General features: G+C 37.7%; 1 long non-coding RNA gene across 1 annotated transcript in view; it reads right to left on the bottom strand.

Moving 5' to 3' along the window:
• Positions 1-7,168: 7,168 nt before the first annotated feature.
• LOC138019507 (uncharacterized) overlaps positions 7,169-7,500 on the bottom strand; it is a 1,262-nt gene continuing 930 nt past the window's right edge. The window contains exon 2 of the long non-coding RNA XR_011126179.1: positions 7,169-7,500. This exon is cut by the window's right edge and continues 705 nt beyond it. This is a non-coding gene — a long non-coding RNA (uncharacterized lncRNA).

The raw sequence follows: 7,500 nt of genomic DNA on the forward strand, positions 1-7,500 counted from the left end.
ACAATTGAGAAATGGGGTTATTCAAACGAAACGACTCCACTAAAATAGAGCGGAAAGAAATATCAACCCAAAGCGAACGCCACAAAAGGTTAGAATCGCACGAAAGCAAAATGTTTCAACCATACGAATTCTACCGTACTTATTCTGTGAAAAGCCACAAATATCTATGCCAAAGCATGGAATTAATACACTCCAGCTTCTCTTTGATAACAATTTAAGTCAGCGATTTTAAATGCCCAACTTAGGAAGCCCATCTTCTTGCAGTGACTGTAAGCAAAATTTCTCACGGTTCTAAACTGCACTTCCAAAAATCTTGAAGTGATTGGCCTACGTAAATTCCGGCTCGTTTCCGCAGACGCTCCTTGGGTAGAAACGCATTACGAAACCCTTAAGAGTGTCTGCGTGGGAGGCTACATTTTCGTGAGTCCCTCAGATATTTCCGTACCCTTAGCTGTGTTTCTGCTTTATATGCTCATATTGGACAATGTCTTTGTGATTTTGGGTTACAGTGGTTGTTTTGGTCGTCGTACACTTTTAAAAAACATAAAGAAAAATACCAAAATTTTGGTTCATTTGACCTTTAAATATATTTGTAGGTGATAGAAAATATATTTCAGTTTGATAATGTTGGTTTATAACGACGTGGACTCGCCTTTTTTTTTTCCTGACATTTATGCACTGAGGACTCGGGAGAAAACGGAAAAAGGATTCTTTAAATCTATCAGTCTAGCAATCATTGATTCTATCAACCACTGAATCGGTTTCCTCATCAGCGCGCTAGAACTACCAGTCAAGTCAACATCATCTGTTGAAATGTGAAGTATCATTTTCTTTCGAGAGGAAGTTTGGAGTGGCTCGCGGGGTGTCACGAGACTAATTAAGGGTATTTAACCTGTCCGGTTACTTTATTATTATGTGCTGTTTTAATTAGTTTCACCCTTTCCTCGGGGTTTTGTGCTGCTGTATTCCACGAGAAATACGTTTCCATATGTTTTTTGGCCACGTCTTGCAGGTGGTATTTTTAGTGGATTTTCGCATCTGGTGTAGAACAACTTTTGTGAGATAATGATTGTATTTCACTTTATTTTTGATAATCGGGTTGTCTTGCATTTGTGGTAAAAATGTTTTGCATTTGTACGGCTGACTGACACATCCTAAATAAACTTTCATTGGGAGCTCGTTGTAGTGTAGGCAGAATCTTTTGTTTAGGCCTAATTAGGACTAAGGTTAGCTTTTATGGATGTTTAGGATACATTTTCAATTTTCATCATTCAATCCACAAATGTATCCCAGAAGGCAGTTTTTTGTTTATGCTATCATGTAAGCTTCACAGACATATCCAATATGGCTTCGATGGTTCATTCGGACGTTTAAGGGAGGGGTATTGTGTCGTAAAGGGTCAGAATTTGAAAAAAAAAAAAAAAGCAACAACAACAACAACAACTCGGTTTTCCATAGCAACGAGGTCAATACCCAACACCCGCTGGTATAAAATACCCCGTTCACACTAAAATATTGGAAAACTTAATTCCATTGCAAACGTAAATGGATAGCGCTAATGATTATCTTTTGGATAGAACTGAGCTGTATCCAGACAATCGAGGTCTTCTTAGTCGTCCGCCAAATAGGGGTTCACGTGGGATGCACTGATCAAAACAAGCAACAGGCAGCGGCTGTAAATAAAAGGTTTTGCAAAGTGTTTCAACAATTTTGTCCAAGGCTGTAGTTGTTACTGATATTACGAGTGTTGTATCAACTCAAAACTCTTCTTTAATTTTTACAGTCTAGACCAGTTGTAAGTCAGTGTAGAGTATGATCTGTCATACTGTCAGTCGAATAAGTTGGAGAGGGTGTTATTAAATGGAAATCGATAAAAGTACAATAAGTAGAAACAACTGTAAATGTCATATTGGCGTAAGAGAAGCTCTTGAAATTACAGCCAAAAAAGGGAATAATTTGATTTGACCACAGTTGATATTTGCATTTGTTAAGGAAAAGTATAAAAGGCACTTTAATCCAAGGGAGAAAAATTTCCGTTTTTTTAATTTAATTTTATTTTTTATTGTAAGTTAAGATTAAGGCCACACCTGTCGATGGCAAAAAAAGTATGTAAAAAGATCAAATATTTCCAGAGATATTGGTAAAATACCTTAACGCTGGAAGTAGAAGTTAATTTTGATTGACAGCATATGTATACTATCGGAGCAGGAAACATCGATTAATTGTCTTCGCTCGCAAACGTTTGAGGTATTTGTATACAAAAGCACCATGTTTTGCTTTTTGTGGCATTAAATCGTATTTTAAGAATGTATTAAGCAATGAAGTAACCCAAACGCCTCGTGAATATCCAAGGTCTGGTGATAGAAATCGGAAAAAGAGAAGGAAAGAGAACATAGCAGAAAGATCAAAGAAACGTGTGAGTGATGCCAAGCAGGGAAGGTTAACGGAATTAAGACAGAGTATCGCGTTCTTCTTATAGTTCAGTACGGAATATATTTTCTCCCAACTAGCCGTCAATATAATGCAGTATTGCCGTCTCAAAATCGCAATTTGTTTTTAGAATCATGTTATCAAAACTGGCCTTAAGACTCCTCTGACAAAGCATATCGGCCAATAGATTATCGTAGCGTCTGAAAAAAATGATATTCAATGTAAGGAGAAATGTACACTCGAAAAATATCCGAGTCCCAGATCGGATTTAAACCCACGACCCTCCGTGATCTAGTCGGATGCTCTAACCACTGAGCTACTGGAGACTCTATGGTGAGCAAGGGTCAAGGTGGGTTCAAATCCCATCTGGGACTCGGATATTTTTCCGAGTCTACATTTCTCCTTACATTGAATATCATTGTTGTTGTTTCATCTGAAAAAAAATTATGGGAATTCAAGAGGTGCTAAATCAGGCTCTATCAGTACACTGCCAGTGAACGAAAAGCTTTTGCGTTGGTCCACTTGAACTTTTTATCTGCTGCTGCTGCTATGTTTGATGAAATCGATATGCGCGTCCTTTTTCTGCTTAGCATGGAGGCCAATCCGCTCCGAAAACATGCGTCAAAAATCCGAAAAATATTAGTCACAATGAAGCTGGAGGAACGCTAACCTGCGATCAGGCGTACTTTTCCTTAGACATGGTGGGAAAAGGTACTTTTTAGCGCCCTGTCTCAAGAAAAGTACGCTTGATCGCAGGTTAAAGGAACGCCAGAAGTTGTAAGACATCAACAGTTGTCACCGGAAAAAAGGTGACGTCCTCTGATTGTTTGTATGTCGGATACAAAAGGCTTTTCTTGGGCGCTGTTTTCCTAAAAATTAATTTTTGCCTTGAAGATAAGAATGTAACGATTACAACTCAAATGCGCTTTGCTTCATTGCAATCAAGCTACAATCCGGGTAAAAAACTTTGGGACACTTGTCAAATTTTGGGCAAAAAGTAGAGAATTTACTTTACATGCTTCCATCGTTATATGAGCTACACGTGTTCTTCTTTCGCTGCCTTTTTCGTGCCCCCCCCCCCCCCCCCCCCCAGACAATGTTGAAACATGCGAGCGCTCGATGAACGGATCTTGATTTCGGAGACCGTGAAAAATCAACATTGTAATGGGGGGAGGAGGGAGAAAAGCGGGAATTGTCCCAACAGTTTTGACCAGGATTGTAGATAAACCAAACCACTCTTGGGGAATTTCCATGATAGTCTTTTCCGCCCGGTTGCTCAATGTTTTAGCGCTTTCGATAGTGCTCTGACAAGAAAAACAAAGCATTCCCTTCAATAATACATGAAACATACCAAAAGTCAGATTTAATACAAAGGTTAGGATATCTGCGCCGTAATCGGAAAGCGCTACATCCTTTCACTGAAGACACCACTGAAGGTACTCGGTAACAATCACCCACTTTACTTTGCGCGCCTTTGTTGTTGTTGTTGTTGTTGTTGTTATCCGGGAATTTGGAGACTCTTCTTTCATATATGGGCACATATCGTTTAGTAATTTTTGCACGCGAGAGAAAAAATTAGAACAATTTTGTGAGGGAAATTAAAAAAAATACTTCGAAGATTAAATGGATTTCTATCAGAAAAGCAACAGAATACATTCATTTCGAGTGCTTTTCCATGAATGGTGGGGCTACGTCTGCAGCGGTGAATTTAAGGGGGAAATGCAGTTTCTACGCGTGGTACTTGGTTGTTTGAACTTTTAACTGGACCTTATTAATAAGCCGCAACACATATTTATTTTATACCAAAGCAGTTCGCAATGGAAACAACAAGGCGAGATAGTTTAATTCGCTTTTAGTGCGGTACTTGGTAAATGAGCTTAATGCAAGCGGTTAGCGACTAGGCTTTTGTACATTATGCTTTTGTTTCCTAACTAAAATGCATTCTCGTCACCAGAGCCTTGGATCAACCCAAGGCTCTGGGGAGAACAGGAGAACATGCGCCGTAGGGTTGTTATAGCCAAAAACTGGCTATTGGAACCTTACAGCGCCTGCCCACTCCTCGTTCTAACATGAATGCACCAATTAGAAAAGCTTTTGATTGTTCTTCACGAAAACCAATGAGAAGACACTTTGTTTCAGGGTTCCCCAGAGCTCTTCTCTCGCTCAGTCAAGAGAAGAGCTCTGGGGTCGAGATTGAACTAAAATGCTCCAACAAAAGAGACTAATGTTGCGCATGCGCCTCATCACCCCAAAAATCCCTTGAAATTCAGTCAAATTCATTCGAAACGCGGGAACATGAGAAATGGCGGATGTAGTGCTGGTATCGTTAATATTCATCGCCTGTTTCCAAAAGGACGGCACACAATGAATGCAAAGATGATGTCATTTGAAAGACTTGGGCATTACCTTCTCTTTATGACCGATACTGGTTCAATACAATGGGAAATACGGCGAAGGATCACAAATGAAGGGAACATGGCGAGTCAAAAGTGCGGCGATGAACTGCAGAACTTGCAAGGAGCAGAGGATAGTTTTGCCTTCCTGGCATTGTTTTTCCTTATTTAAGAGACTTCAACTCACAATGAAGTGCTGCTTAGTAATAAAGTAAGTCGGATTTAAATTGAAATGAGAGTTTACATGCAAAAATATGAGTAAACTGGCGTTTGAAGCGAGGACAACGATGAATCAGCTAACAAGATGGAGTCGAAAAATGACAGCCCACTGGTGAGGAACATCTCAATTCGCTATAAAGCTTCCCAGCCTTGAAATTTTGAACCACATGCTCGAAATAGAGTCGGTAATTGTTCTGGAGAAGAAATAGGGCTGATTTTGAATCGTGAAGCGAACAGATTAAGCCAAGACGCAAGGCTTTCCTTTACGAGTGCTCCAGATTATTTACATTTCCTTGGCAAAAATTATTTTGATTCCCTTTTCCGAGACTTTTGTCATAGGCCGTGATACGGGAATTCCCGCTTGCTGCAGTAAGCCCAACAACCAAAGAAGAGATTTGTGTAAAGAAATTGTCATTAAAAGTGGCAAGGCTCAACACAGCAGGTTTCGTGTGATACGGTGTTGTCTACAAAATGGCTCCAAATCTTGTTATGATATCATCTCACTCTGCCCCGTTGTGTCTTTGACTTGGCAAACTTTAACGCCTGAAAATTAAACCACTGAAAAAGCATTAAATTTGAAGCTTTTTTCAATTTGTTTATTGTCATGTTTCCCTAAGCTGCGAAAGTTTCAAGTTGATAAAATGACGTGCACAAATAATTCTAACTCAGAGAACGAAACTCAAGTCGGCAGCTCATGCGTTCTCGAGGCCAAATCTTAGAAAATAATTCGTGATACGGGAATCGCCTTTAAGAGCCGACACACAAATATCAGAAGAATAATTTGAGTTGAACATTTATAATTTAAAAGTGGCAAGGCGCACGCAAGCGACAAGCAAAGTGAGCATATTGTCCTATTGAAATCTGTCACTTCGAGCCAGTTGTTTGATCGGACGTCTCCTTAATGCTACCCAGCGATATCTTGCCTAGTGAGTTTCGACGCTTTGCAATAAATTTTAAAAAACCCCAATCAGTGTGGATACATCATAAACTAATTTTGCAGGGAAAAACATGGAGATTGACAATGGTTCATAATTAAATTATTTATTTATTTGCACAAAATTTGCTCATCTGAGGCGAACTACTATTTGTGGACACTTACATAAAACTGCTTACCACAGGAATTTTAAAACCCGGAAATATTACAGAGAACATCACATGCACTATGCCACCACTAGAATAAATGGCATACAGTCAATTGTACTAAAAAAAAAAGAAAGACTCTGATTTCTATTGTAAATAAATTATTCAATTCGTTTGGGTATTAAAGCTTACAAAGTGCCCCTCTCTTTGCCCCCCTTCTTCCCCACCCGAAAAAATCCCCTAAACAATTAGTTGTGAATGTGTTCAAGTTGTTAACTAACTTTGAAAAAGAGTTATAATAATTACCATCATGCACTTTACCTCTTTCCATTTAAAAAATTTATAAGGGTTGTACTTGAATAATTTATATACTGTTATTATTACAACATTAAAGGAAGCATATTTAAACTTTGTCATCTTATTTACAAGAATTTTCAAGAAAGTATAAATTGATTTTTGAAAGTCATTTTACTAGTGAATATTGCTTGAAAAGCTATTAAAATCATTTCAAAATGACATAAACAGGTAAAGCATTTGTGTATGTAATCCATAATGTGAATATATTCACAACTATCTCAGACAAAGAATAATAAGATTATATGCTGAACTTTTTTCGTACTCAATCTACAGAACAGAATATCCCATTCAGTTGCAATATTTAGACTTTTAAACAAGCAATACTGGAGTACATACCAGCAAGTAAGGAAATCAGTACTGTGCAAAATAGTGTTCAAAAATTGCTTTTTCAAAATGGGATTTTAGATGTGCTGTTTCGATTTTAAAGACTAAGGTCACTCCAAAAATATTTTCCAATAATGGATAGGCATAATTTTCTTATACATATATTGGTTATAGTATGAAGAAATAAATGCTGTAAAGATGCATCCTGAGTTGAATGATTACGTTGCTCCGAAACTAGTCATATGGAAAAAAATTACATGGCTTATAACCACAAAGACAATTATGCATAAATAAATGTGTACATTTTAGCAATATTGTGAAATTTCAATAGACCTAAGGAAACAATGTGGGGTAGGGAAACATCATTGATGATTTCAATAACTTTATTTTGCAATTTTATAAGCTGTGACAATGGGTTTTCATAATTAATACCCTGCAATATGCAGCCATACAGTAACAGACTAAATAACCGAATAATAATACTGATTAAACAATGTTTACTGACATTGCTTAACCATAATGATGATGTTAATAAATTTATTAACTTTGTTACAAATATAATGAATATGATCATGCCAGGAAAGGTGACGGCCAATATAGATATCATACCCAAGTATCTAAAGATTGAAACTTTCTCAAAGCATTGACCAGCTAAAGTTAATGAAGAAAGTAAGTTGAAATTTACTTTCTGATGAGG

The sequence above is a fragment of the Montipora capricornis genome, chromosome 10, assembly GCF_036669925.1.
Source record: "Montipora capricornis isolate CH-2021 chromosome 10, ASM3666992v2, whole genome shotgun sequence".
Lineage (NCBI taxonomy): Eukaryota > Metazoa > Cnidaria > Anthozoa > Scleractinia > Acroporidae > Montipora > Montipora capricornis.